The 15,289-nt window shown below is 34.6% G+C and overlaps 1 non-coding gene across 1 annotated transcript; it reads right to left on the minus strand.

Moving 5' to 3' along the window:
* Positions 1–12,844: 12,844 nt before the first annotated feature.
* LOC128287077 (small nucleolar RNA R71) lies at positions 12,845–12,951 on the minus strand. The gene has a single exon (XR_008277777.1). It is a non-coding gene; the product is annotated as a small nucleolar RNA R71 (small nucleolar RNA).
* Positions 12,952–15,289: the final 2,338 nt, after the last annotated feature.

Here is a 15,289-nt window from a genome sequence, read left to right on the forward strand (position 1 = left end):
ATTGGTTTGCTCAATTCCGATTAGACTAGGGACATAGGTTCATCTACTAATATAAGTTGTCTTTTCGTATTACAACCCGACCACGTAATATTGCTTAGTATTAGTTTAAACATTAGGCAACTAGTAAGTAACATATGCTTCTATATTGCTTTGCATGCAAAAACCACATGAGGATAGTTATTGTAACGACCAAATTTTAACTTGGAAATAGGTACAGTGATGGACCGAGTTAGGAAATAGTTACGAAATTTTGAAATTTACTAAATAGGGATTTTTAGTATTAAATTAGGAAGTATTTAGACCCAATAGAAGATTAGAAAATATTTTCAAGATAGAAAATATTTAAATAGAAGCTTAGACCAAATTGAATGAGGATAAAAATTATTGTTGTGTAAATAAGAATTTAGAAAGTTAGGAGATACATAGTGGTAGTAGAAAGGAAGGAAGGATTAAGAAGAAATTTAACCAAGTGAAGTATGAGTCATCCTACGAATTACAAAATATGATTTGGGATAAAATGGTAAATAGCCAAGTAGATATTTTAAGGTGTAATGATGATGGGTAAAAGAGTAAAGATGAATGGCATGAGGACTTATTAGCAAATTGACCATTTAATTAAAAAAGTGAGATATTTTTAGTGGAAATATGTAGAAAAGTGGAGAAAAGATGAAAGATATCATCTTTTCCAAACACAACGGTTACTTACCCCCTAAATCTATCAAACTTTTCTTTTATTTCCTTCTATGTCCTTCCTTCATTGTTGAACCATCCAAGCTCCAAACCTTCATTTTTCTTTGAAATTTCTTTAGTAAAAGCTAAAAAGAAGACTAATAAGCAACTTTATTTCATGAGGAAACTTCCATAGATGGGTTAAAAGAGAGAAATACATGAGTTAGGATTTTGGATTTTTAAAAAGTTAAGGTAAGAATGATGGAAATTCTCATAACATACATGTTTATTTTCATAATCTAGCATACAAAAGTTATTTGATTTTTAGTTTTAACTTATAAGTATTATATGTTGTTATGAAATTGAAGAATAAGAGAAGAAGTTTGAGGACAAAAGTGAAAGGAAAGGAAAAGAAGTGGCCAATGAGTAGAAGATAAGAAAAACTCACCATCCAAATTTTGGTTGTAAGTACTTCAAGTAGTAATTTTGTTTAAGTTATGTTAATTAGATAATTATGTTAATTAAGTAGATTAATTACTAAATTAATGATATCATAATAAGTATTTAGTAGGGTAAGTAATGTAAATGTTATGAATTTTGACTTTAGTGTACCGTTATATGATGTATTGTGGTGATAATGAAAAGGACTAAATTGAAAGAAATTAAAATATGTTATGATATTATGAATATATGGAAAGTCAGTTTAAATAAAGTGATGTAAAAATTATAGTGTTGTATGTGGTAAAAATGAAGAGAATTTACAAGTTTTAGTGTTATTATTGTGAGAAGGACTAAATTGTGAAAAATATAAAGTTATATTATTATTTGTCAAGTGAATGAGTAAAAAGATTCAATAATAAGAAAAGCCCATGTAGACGAGTCCCGAACTACTGGGACATTGATGGCATGCCATTAAGGAAAATTAGCACGCTTATCGTATTATTTCTCACTTCGATGCTTATCATTGTAAAATATGCACTTTGGTGCTTATTGTAATTATTTTGCACTTCGGTGCTTATCAATATTTGCACTTTGTGCTTAGTGATATATGATATGCATTAACAATGTTTAATGCATTATCGATTTATTTTCGTATATCCTAAGTGTTCAACTAGTCTATATTGGGCTATAGTGTTGTAATTCAACTATTATCAATTATTGGATTACGGTAAGTAATGGTAAGTGTGATTTTTAAGAAAAAATTATGAAACTTTAGGAACCAATTTGATGAGAATTATATGTCTATAAAATGAATAAAATTTTATTTTATGTTATTATTAATAGTAGATTTTTTTTAAAAAATCTTAAAGTACTTACTAAGTCTTCACAGACTTACCGTGTTAATTTTCTAACGCATAGGTGAAGTAGATCTGGTTGGGCTAATATTGAGGTCGTGTGCATTCCATCTCATCACCATTCCATGAGGCAAGGTTTTATGTATGAATTTTGGGGTTAGCATGACATGTACATAGGTTCTTGGTATAGGTGAATGTTAGATGGACTAAAATGTAAACTTTGGAAACCTTTTTCTTTTTGGTGATCTAATGGTATATTTTGTTAGCTTTTCAAAGAAATTTATAATAGCTTAACATATGCATACATATATGATGTTATTGTATAGATTTTGTGGTGAATTTTAATGAGTTTGAGGGTAATTGAATTGATTTGGAAGTGTTTGAATGCTTTGATTTAGTGCAGCAGGCTTTTTAGCAATTTTTCCAAACTATTTTTGTGTCACCATAACCCAAGGTATCGATACCTGGGAAAAGGTATCAATACCTTGACATAAAAATAAATTTTTTTAAGAAAAAAAGAGAAATTTTAGTATCATTTTTGAGGTGGGCATTGATATAAGCCCAGGTATCGATGCCTAGGGCTAAAGTATCGACACCTTCATCAAAAATTGAATTTTTGGAGTTCTAGAATGCTATTTCGGTATCATTTTTTTTAGCAGTATAAATACTTTTCATAAAATATTGACACTTTTTTTTAAGTATCGATATTTTGCCCCTGTTTTGAGTAAAAATAATTTTTAAATCATTTCCAAATGCAAACAAACATCAATTAATAACCTTAGATATTTATATTAATAATTTTTGACTTAAATAAGTTAAACATTATGTATGAATGATTGAATTATAGAATGTCTAGCCAAAACCGCTTTGGCACCAAATGTAATAGTCTTATATCGGGTCCATATAGTCGTACCGGGTATAGGGGTGTTACAGTTATATAAAGTATATTAATGTAATCTATGAATTTCTTTTGTTAACCAACCTGTTTGAAAGAATTATATGTAACACCCTCAACTCGATCTGGTTCACCAGATCCGATTCTTGGATGTCACCATTCAGATACAGACTTACACTCAACCTATTCATGCATATTTTACATCTCTACTGAAAATTTGCTTTCCTATCAAATTACATATGGAAACAAGTTTGACAACTACGTTGGTTACAATGGACTTTACAACTATGAGGGTTTACAAGTCAATAATCATGACTTATTACATTGTTTTATTTATTTTACTTCTAAGAGGTAATACTAAATTCAATGGGTCCATCAACATGTTTTGTACTTGTTATAGGGACTTACAAGCAAATCCCTTGACTTATTGCATTAATTCCAGTAAACTCATTCACGCCAGCCTAAATTTGCTTTGGATGCATAACAGTCCAACTCGCTATTCCTTTGGCGTAGCCCTGATAGTGTCCCTCCTGAGGCAATCTCAATCAACTTATCTGTGACATGAAAACACAGAGGTATGTTCAATAGAACTTAGTGAGTGAACTTTCATTTACCCAAGTCTTATTCGAGAACTCCATTTTTCTATCTCTTTGTTCACATTCTTCAATTTGACTCTAGCGGATACTTCTTTAAAATTTTATTCTTTATATCGTAGATATCATACCTTGACAGAAAATCATAAATTACCTTTAACCGTCTCCAATACCTGGTTTGTGTTCTTCACCTTGCCCTTTTTCATGATTTCTTAACCATTTTTGTTTTAGAGAATCATACTCACATTAATATTCTTGATTCGCCACATACTCCGATGCGTTCTTGATAACTCTTGAAAAGAATTATATTTCACGTCTTTGGACTGTAACACCCCTTACCCGTGTCTGACACCGGAACAGGGTACGAGGCATTATTGACTTAATCATTCACAAACATGCAAAAATCGAGCTACAAAATTTCATTCGTATCAAAAATTTTCATATACATGCATAATGTCCTATACACGGGCCTATGAAGCCCTAAACATGCACTGAAAGTAGTTAGGGTCTAAACCGAGAACCTTAGAAAGTTTTGGGAAAACTTAGAAAATTTTTCTATGACACAAGGTCACGCACCCGCGTGGATACAGGGACTTGTTCGTGTGCCTTTGACATGTCCGTGTCCTCAGGTCGTGTAACTCTCTGACTATGACGTCAGCGAATAATTTGGACCACACGGTCAAGCCACACGCCTGTGTGCTCAGGCCATGTCCCCTACACGGTTGAGACACACGGCCGTGTCTTAGCCCGTATGGCCAACACTTAGGCTATTTTCCAAGCCTTTAAGTTACCCTTAATCCTTCACATTTTTATTTCCATATTACATATTTAATTCATGGCCATGACCATTTAGATTGGTCATAAAACATCCATCATGCATATATGTCATAACACCAACCATATATGGCCAACAAGCATAATCACATCACAAGCATTAGAACATAGCATAGATAGATAGGTTCACAAACCATAATCAATATGAGCCACCCTTCATGGCTATATACAAATAACTCAATATAGGCTAATACATTTGGCTAGTCATGTTAACACATATCATAAAAAAAAAAACAAGTCTCTATACATGCCACTCACTTGAAAACGCTTAATATATAAATCAATATTCAAAGGTAATGGCTTGATAGTTTGGTGTTGCCTTCGACAATCTCCAATCCCGAGCTAACCTGACAACACTAAAGAAAAGGAAAGGAAGGGAGTAAGCTTTATAACTTAGTAAGACCGTATAGAATTAATAAGCAATTTATCAACTTGCTTCTCAAGGTAATACCACAACATTTGCACTTTTGCTTATGTTTAAGTCAAGCTGTTTTCTTGAGTTACAGTCACTAAATTATTTATATCTGGAGCTACGGAACTCCAAATTAAGATCCGCTAATTTTCCCTCAAACTAGGCTCAATATCTTCTTACAATAAAATTTTTAGAATTTTTGGTCTAGCCAATAAGTACTGTTTATTCTTTAAAGTCACCCCTATTTCACTATCTGACAATTCCGACCCCTCTTCACTAAAAATGAATTATCTCATACGGATTTCAGATGATGTTCTCTTTTGTTTCTTTTGAAAATAGACTCATTAAGTATTCTAAGCATATAAACTATAACCCATAATTATTTTTTTTACAATTTTTAATGATTTTGCCAAATTGGAACAGGGGATTTCGAAATCTTTTTGAATCTGTCTCACAACAATTCAAATATCTCATAATATGAACTTCTTTTGCTTACAAAATTTTTTTTATATGAAACTAGACTCAATAAGCTTGAATTTCATATTTTATTCAGCCTCTAATTCAATTTCCACAATTTTTGGTAGATTTTCAAAGTCGGACTGCTACTGCTATCTAAAACTGTCTTAATGCTAATTTTACCCTTTCATAATTATCTTTAAATGGGTTTTCATGCCAATCAATTTCTCTTTTCATATTCATTAGGCCACAAGGTGGAGGGATAAATATATCATATCCCAATTTAATTCAACCTAAAAACCTCATACATAATCATACATCAAATTTACCACATAATTATACACCATAGGTATCGACCTAATATTTACAAGGTCGTCTCCAAGTCATTCTTATAGGTATGACTTACTCATTTACATTCTTACCAAAAGTCCAATATATATCGAGCTCATCACTCATGAATTTTTTAGTACATACCTGTACCCTTTCAACATGATTGTAAACATAGCTTACTTATTTTCATTCCTTACCAATCGTACAACATACATTGAGCACGCATTTCATGAATTTCATGTAAGTACCTGTATCACTCACATCATGGTTATAACCTCTCTTATTCCGACATAAACCGTAAATTTCCCGTTGAACCATTTGGAATACTACAAGATATTTAATAAGTCTCAAGCATAAGGTAAGGTGCCGATGCTATGTCCCAGACATGGTCTTACACTGGCTCACCCATCAAAGTCGATGCCATGTCTCAGACATGGTCTTACACTGACTTTCGTATATCGAGGCCACTGCCATGTCCCAGACATGGTCTTACACTAGCTTTCATCTATCGGTGCTGGTGCCATGTTCCAGACATGGTCTTACACTGACACATATCAAGCCGATGCCATATCCCAGACATGGTCTTACACTGACACATATCAAAGCTGATGCCATGTCCCAGACATGGTCTTACACTGACACATATCAAGCTGATGCCATGTCCCAGACATGGTCTTATACTGGCTCTCATCTATCAGTGCCGATGCCATGTCCCAGACATGGTCTTACACTGACACATATCAAGCCGATGCCATATCCCAAACATGGTCTTACACTAGCTCTCATATCTCCTTAGCATCATGGCATTAATATCCGATCTATTCCTACGGTTCAACCGGGAGTTTCCCGTATTAATCTCATCATACATTACTCATAACCACATTCAAACATTTTATGCAAAATCAATCATTAAATGCATAATGAAGATAAATTTGTAATAGTTACTCACATCTTACTCGTTTCAATGGAATATCATATTCCATCAAATTTCCAATGTATCCAATCATCATATAAATGTTATTAACATTTGGCATCACTTTCTCATACTCAATATCATCAACATATAATTCGATACAATCATAGCAAGATAGATTTCAAGTATATTAACAATAACATTGTAACACCCCGAACCCGAGACCGTCGCCGGAGTCGAACGCGAGGTGTCAACAGACTTCAAACCACTTATTGAGAAGTTCCAGACAAGCTGCCAATCTGTGTACTAGTCGCTTCAAAAATCATAACTTGAGTTTTACAACTCAAAAATCAGCTTTGTAATTTTTTCTGAAACTAAACTCATATTTCCATCTACATATTTTTTTCTAGAATTTTTGGTCAAGCCAATTAGTACAGTTTATTAGTTAAACTCTCCCATGTTACAGGGGCCGACTACACTGACCTTCATGCGTTACAACTCGAATAACACCCTCTGCAGGACTTCAATACTGGTGCCGTTTGTTTCTATAGAAACTAGACTCAAGGAGGAATTTATACATATATGGTATGACTCCTAATTATTTCTGGTTAATTTATAATGAATTTTCAAAGTCGGAACAGGGAATCCAGAAACCGTTCTGGCCCTGTTTCACTAAAACCCAAATATCTCTTAACATACAACTCATATAACCGTTTCGTTTCCTCCATATGAAAATAGATTCATCAAGGTTCATTTACATAATTTATTCACTATTTAATTCAATTCCTACTATTTTTAGTGATTTTTCACATCCACGTCACTGTTGCTGCCAGCATCATTTTCTAGGGTAGACTTTCTCTAACACATAGTTTCTATGATTCAACCACCCCTTTTTCATATATGGTCCAAAATATAGGCATGATGACCCATTCTAATGGCTGGTCATTGCCAAACACTTCCATGCCTCTTAATGAGCATATACATACCAAATGATTATAACATTATGCTCAAAACATTTATAAGCCATTTTCGCATGGCTATTCAAATTTTACATACCAAGTTCAAACAAAACATAATAGCCTATACATGCGAAATGTTTTCTTAAACCATCTAAGAAGAAGATACCAAAAAGTCGCTAGACGGTGTGATGACTTCGATGACAGTCCAGCACGCAAAATGGATCAAGAACCTAAATAAACAACAAATAAGCACACCAAATGAGTACATAACTCAAGAAGTCGTAAGCACTACTCTACCATCAACAATAACAATCATAAGTGAATAATCAAATAATACAAAATAGATGTTTCCAGCCATAACAAACTATACTGCAATTTCTAAAATTTTGGTTCGATCTCATGCCAAATCCTTCAACCAAATCAAACGCCAAGTCATTAATCGATTTGGATCCGTTTCCTCAAGTTGGAACAACAATGCACTAGATAATTTTATGCGTACACCGTACAATCCCAATTCGATATTTAGTTAGTAACTCAATCACTTACCTCGTTCATGCACAATTTATTTCCACAACCGAATGTGGCACACATAGTGCTTATTATGTTCGCACACATAGAGCTATAACAAATCGCACACATAGTGCTATAGTAAATCGCACACATAGTGCCATAGTAAATCACACACATAGTGCCATAGTAAATCGCACACATAGTGCCATAGTGAATCGCACACATAGTGCATTTGAGATAGCCTCATGCCTCAACCTTCCAATCGGCACACATAGTGCCACATAGTCTTTGCACACATTGTGCCTTATGTCAATTCATCATAGTAAAGCAATTTACTAAATTCAAATTGTACATATAATCATATTAATAAATAGGAGAATCACTCGAAAATATCTATCAAGGAGTTCTCACAACAAGTGCTTAAAGACTTACCTTGTGTTGAGTATAACAGTTCCGACCCGGCTACTCGATGTCCTTGGCTTTGCCCTTGCTTGTTTCTCCTTCTTTAACTTCTCGGGCTTAATAGATAAATAAACTAGTTTAATCATCTTGCTATACATTTATAGTTCAATTACACATGCATATGTATATTTGTAGATTCGCAACCCCTCTTACTAATTACTCATTTAGTCGATTATACACATGATTAAAGGTAACATCATGAATGGGCATACTTATATATATATATATATACGCGTGCCGATTGTGCACAAAAAATTTGACTCAACCTCACCTATGTACTCCCTTTGATGGCCGAATATATATATATATATATATATATATATATATATGTATAGTGTCATCTATAACATCATCTAAACACCTAAATTCTTCTAATGCACACTTGACCAATCCTTTTTCCCAATCTAGCATAGCTTCACCTCCATTTGTGATATCATATAAATTTGCACGTTGCTACATTTCTTAGGTTCAACATCTCTATGCCCATTATAGCCACTCCCCTAACCCAATTGTAAATATCGGCAACATCCCTTTCAACTATGTTAGCGAATACTCCTCCCTTCTTAGTCCCAACTTGGCACCTCCAACAAAATGACTAACATCTTCACTTTCATGCTAACATAACAAGCAACTTAGTTCATCCACACAACTAACATGTCAATAGCATCAAGGTATCTACTAATTTTTTGTCAAATCCCAACTCCCCAACAACCCCAAATCCCACCATGGGTTAGATAGAATTCAAACTAACAACCAACAATACACATGAATTTAAAGGAATAACTCCAACATACCTCAACTTGGATACTAGTATGGCCGACTTCTCCAAAGCTTTTCTCTTTTCCTTTCACTTGGTTTTTCGGCTAAGAGGTAGCAAGGATGAACACCTATTTTTTTTGTTCATTTTCCTATCATTAATCTTTATTTCCTCTATTTTAATATCTTACCAACATTAAATAATTATAACAACATGATCTTGGAAAGATGAAGCCATGCTTGGCGACCACTCAACTTAGTTTGGGGCATTTTGACATGCAAACCCAACTTTTCATAATTCCATACTATTTGGTCCTCACTTATTTACCTATCAAATTTTCTAAGTCTCTCAACTAAATCCTTTCGAGCAAGATTCACATTCCTAAGATAAAAATTGAATCACCAAATTTTTATACTAGTACTACCACACATATAAGGTATGCAAATAAAATTTTAACTAAATTTTATGACTCGGTTTTGTGGTCCCGAAACCACATCCCAACTAGGGTCAAATTAGGGCTGTTACAAACATGGAAAATATGCTTATTTAGTCACACGGACTTACCTCGAATGCAAATTTCGGCCAATTATTCCATTTTAGTCCATAACCTAGTGCTTTCCGATTTAAGCCCGAATCTCAGTTTTCTTGATCTATAATTATAAATCCACTACTTTAATCATCATATTAACAAATACATTTCATAATTCATACTTTAGAAAAATGACTATTTTGCCCCTAGACTTTCACAAAATTTATGATTTACCCCTAGGATCGTAAATCAATTTTTATCGAATTTCCTCATTAACTAAGCTTAGCTGAATTATTTTTATACCTATAGCATCTCAAAATTTCAATTATTTCACACATTTCCAACCTATTTTATAAACTTTACAAAATGGTCATCTTAGGTGTTTTCATGAAAACCCCTTTCACAAAAGTTGTTTATTTAACAACCAAGATTCATTTTATTCCATAAAAATTCAGCAAAAAACATGAACACTCTCATGGAAAAATCCTATAATTTCAACCATTTTGCAAAATAGTCCCCTCATTAGCTAGATTAAGTTATGAGGGTTCTAAAAACACAAAAATCAACAAAAATGACCATCAAAATGACTTACTAGTAAGGGTTGTAAGTTGCTGAAAATTTCAATTTTCCATGGAGGTTTCTCCTTAAATATTTTTACAGAGAAAGGAAATGGAGAAGAGAATTGGCCACTTGTTTTATTTTATTAGTATTTGCTTTTGTCATCAAATACGAAACCATACCAATTTTGACCCCTTTTTGACTCTTCATTTATTACATTTCATGTACAGAAATACACACATGTAATGGCCTAATTACTCATTAAGGACCTCAACTTTTAAGTTCTATAGCTATTTAACACTTTCAGCTAATGGAACACAACTTTCGCATTTTACGCGATTTGGTCTTTTTTCACAAATTGAGCTATTAAGTAATAAAATTGGCTCATAAAATTTTCACACATACATGTTCACATGCTATAAGCACTAAAAATAATATTAAAATAATTTTACAACCTTAGATTTGTGGTCCTGAAACCACTGTTCCGACTAGGCCTAAAATCAGGATGTTACATAGACTTAGCTAATTGCTTGTACTTGGGTACATTTAGTGGCATTGTAGGACATTTTATTAGTATTTTTTGCATTAAGAGCTTGGATTGTGTTTACATGTTGAGACTTTTAAATGCATGTGGAAGGGTTGTGTTTGATGGGTTGCTAGATGTAGGATGTGGAGAAAGAAATAAAGGAGTAAAGATTTGTCGGGGCAAAAGGTTGGACAGTTTGCCAACACGAATGTCATGGAAATATCAGGAAGATGATCGAGTCAACACTTAACGCATACTAGTCTCAGCGCAACTTTACTTGCACCAAAAAAATCTACCTAAAAAAGAGAAGAAGATATTGTGGGTTGTTGGAGTTACCCTAGGAAGAAAAGCTTAAAAAAGCCAAAGGATGAAGCCCTAAGTTTGGAGATCCAGAGGCAAAAATAGAGGGTAGCGACTGAGTCGAGACTAAAAGAGGAAACTGAAGGTAGTCATTCTTAGCCACCACGGGACACTGTGCCACTGGATTGTAGATTGGTTTGGTGACAACCATATTCCTATGTTATTCCATTATTTCTTAATCTTTTCTCTCGTGAATTGATTTGATTGAAACGATTTTGGGTGATATTTTGAACTTGAATTTTAATTGCCAACTCATGAGCTAAATTTCAAAAGGTTATGATTACATAATGAAGTTTTATTTTCGTTAATGCTTGAAGCATATATTTGATTGAATCTACTGTTTCATTCAATTGTTTTTATTTCCCAATTGTATGCGTACATTCTCTAGACATAGATGAGTGTGTAGTATGCCCAAAAGTTGACTCTAATTTTGAAAAGGTTAGTTTAGTTGGACTAGAATTGAATGATACAAGCGGGTATTGGACTGAATACTTGCAACATGCTTTAGACATAGAGTAATATTTGTATAGAATGAAGACAAACAATGCAGGGTACTGTGCTAAAGCTTATAGACACAAGCCTGGTAACTTGAGATCTAGCTCTCGAAAGAAGTAGGTCACCTTAGGTCTCTTTTGAGCGGTAGAGTATGATTTTGCTAAGGTATTACTAAAAGTAAGGGCAGATTCTTAGTAATCCCAACCTTCCGAATCAACATTGTAGACCTTCTAGACTTTTTTTGCCATAACATTTGTAGTTATTTCTTTATTCGCTTATATTTTATTTAAGTAATTATTCTCGTAATTGCCATTGCATTTTTACTCTTGTCTTAGTATTTTCCATTATTAATCTGTACACATTTCACACACATTCTTACTACTTTAATTTACCACTGTGTACTTAACCTTGTTTTGCCATAACATTAATCATAATTTGTTATAATAACTTGAACACTTCTATAACTAATCTGATCCTTGGGGAGACAATCTCACTTATCACTTTATTACTTGATCCTATGTGTATACTTGCACAATTTGTGTATCATTTTCACTTGCGACAAGATTTTGGTACCGTTGTCAGGGATCAACAAATTGGTGTAATTTGGTGTGGTTATTTTATTTAATTCCATTAGTTTTATTTAACTTAGTTTACTTTAATTTCTACAAGATTGCCATCAGTGCATGAGAAGATACATTCCTGCTAACAAAGAATATCCTTTTGACCTAGAGATTGAAAGAACTTTACAAAGAAGGTGGAAAAAATTGTGAAAAATGGCTAGGAATGAGAATGATCCTGGTCTCAATGATAATCCAAATGGTCAGGATACTAATCCTCCTGTTCATAGGATGATACCAGGTATAATTGATAATTTGAATGGTCAAGGTGCTAATCCTCATGTTCGTGGAGTGATAGATGTCCAAGATAAACAATCTAAGAGCATGTTGCATCAATTTTAGGTGACATGAATCCAGGGATAGTTAGACCACAAATACAGGCTCAGCAGTTTGAGCCGACACTGGTAATGTTTCAGATGTTACAAACAGTGGGACAGTTTGGTGGGTTACCCACTGAAGATCCAAAACTACATTTAAGACTTTTTCTAGAGGTCTGTGACTCGTGTAGACAACAGGGTGTGCCTGAAGGCACTTTGGGACTTAAAATTTTTCCATATTCTTTAAGAGATCATGCAAGAACATGGTTGAATGCTTTGCCATCGGGGACAGTGGCATCATGGAATGATATTTGCCATAGGTTTTTGCTACGATATAACCCCCCAAATATGAATGCCAAACTTAGAAATGACATCACATCTTTTCGAAAATTGGAGGATGAAACAATATATGAAGCTTGGAAATGATTTAAAGACTTAATTTAGAAATGTTCGATGCATCGATTTCAACACTGGACTCAGATGTAGATATTCTATAATGGGTTGAATGCACATACGAAGATGGTAGTTGATGCTTCTGCCAATGGTATTTTGTTGGATTATTTTATAATGAAGCATATGAAATTTTGGACAAGATTACCAACAATCATTATCAATATCCTACCACAAGAGTTGGGATAGGCAAGAAAGTTGCTGGTACTATGGAGCTTGAAGCAATCACTTCGTTGACAACCTAAGTACCTTCTTTAGCTAACATGATCAAAACAATGAAAAAGCCTATTATAGTCCAAGAGATGAAAGCAACCGAACTATCGTGTGTTTTTTGTGGTGAAGACTATGTGTTTGATGAATGCCCATCAAACCCAACATTCATGTGCTACAAGGGTAATTTCAGCCAGAATAATAACCCTTATTCCAACACGTATAATATAGGGTGGAAGCAACATCCAAACTTTAGTTGGAATAATCAAGGTTCGGGGAGTTTTACCAATTTGACAAGACAGAATAACATCAATGCATTGCCTAGTTATAATCAACCTATACTGAGGTAAAATGTCTAGCAGGGTCAGGCATCAGATTCATCATCATCTATTGAAACTTTGTTAAAGGAATATATGGCTAAAAATGATGCTATAATTCAGAGTCAGGCTACATCCTTTCGAGCTCTTGGGAATCAAGTGGGGGTAAATAGTGAATGCTTTAAATTCGAGACCATAATGAGCACTTCCAAGTGATACCGAGAATTCAAGATCACAAGAGAAGGAACAGTACAAGGCCATCACTCTTAGAAGTGGAACTCAGCTAGATGATGTTGCTCAAGATGCCACGGTAGAAGAGTGTAACACCCTAAACCCGGCCTAGACGTTATGGCCGAATCTAGCAATGTCACATGGAATGGAAGTCGAAAACGCATTTATCAAGTTAAAGCCGTTCCAGTTAAATTAGCCTTTATCTTAGTTTGAAGTAAAACACATGTTATTCGTGATGTTTAAAATCATATCTTTTTAGTAGAAGCTTGGAAAACACTTATTTTAAATGTACCATTTGATCTTAGTGAAAAACGAGTTTTATCATGCTTAACAGTAATAAATCGTAAAACAATTAAGAAAGCTAAAACTTAAAGCCATACAGTCCAAAGTCCATAAGTTACATCAAAACCCCAAATAAGTAATAAAATCTAAAAATTTGCAAAAAAAGTCTAAAATTTACGTGTGGCCACCGTTGAGTCCACCGCTGCGCTGATCAATCAAGTTTGGGGATTACCTGTACAAATTAAACAGAAAGGGTGAGTTTTCGCAAACTCAGTGTGTAATCTCCACATAAACATGCATACAGATACGCATCAGAATACAATCAGATATAGGCTGGGCCTGAGCCCATTACAGATTCAGTTTGGGCCTTAGTCCAATTAGATACAGTATGCAATAACAGAAAATCAGAATCCTACCCACCAGCCTCTACACACCATCTTCGTCCATCCCTACACACCATGTAGGGATTAAATCAACCTACCCATCCTTACACACCATGTTGTACCGAAATGCAGCACATAATCAGGAATTTGTAGCAGAGCTGCCAGATAACAAGCTTGATAGCCTTTCAGATACTTCCACCAAATAACAATAGCCTACCCCGATGCAATGCAACATACAAAGGATGTCATGGTATTATGCAGTTACAGTCCATACATTCAGATCATGATACAAGCTCAGTTTAGATTTCATACAGACAGTTCACATAATTAGAGGTCTAAGTAATACTTATCAACCCTATAATAGGTTCACAGTTGACTTGGGCGACCTGTGTAAGCTTAAGCAACTTTTCAAAAACCATGTGGGCTCACACGCTCGTGTGGCCCACACAGCCTGGCCCAAAATCCCACACGCCTGTCTGGTTTGCTTATGTGGGTCCACATACCCGTGTGGCCCACACGGCCCAATTCGGTCTAGCCCGTGTGTCGCACACGGCCTACCTGGACATCACACGACCGTGTCATGCGCGCACGGCTTGAGTCGTCAATCACACACCGTGTTTCGTCACACGACCTACCACACGAGCAGCTACACGCCCGTGTGGCATCAACAGAAAGGCTTTTCGGCTTTTTGTTGAAACCTATTTTTCGGGTTTTAGGTACACACCTGGTACATTTTCGATGTAGAAACACTCCCGAGATATCCAACACCTATAGTTGACCAATACTTTCCTAATTAAATCACTTAAATCGTTATTCGATGGAAAACTTGACGATATATTCCAACTTAAAACCAGTAAACCCCTTATCTTTGAACGAACACCGGCGAACTCGCACTTCTATAGCACCAGTCGAAAATCCACAGCCACTCA

The sequence above is a fragment of the Gossypium arboreum genome, chromosome 13, assembly GCF_025698485.1.
Source record: "Gossypium arboreum isolate Shixiya-1 chromosome 13, ASM2569848v2, whole genome shotgun sequence".
NCBI classification, from domain to species: domain Eukaryota; kingdom Viridiplantae; phylum Streptophyta; class Magnoliopsida; order Malvales; family Malvaceae; genus Gossypium; species Gossypium arboreum.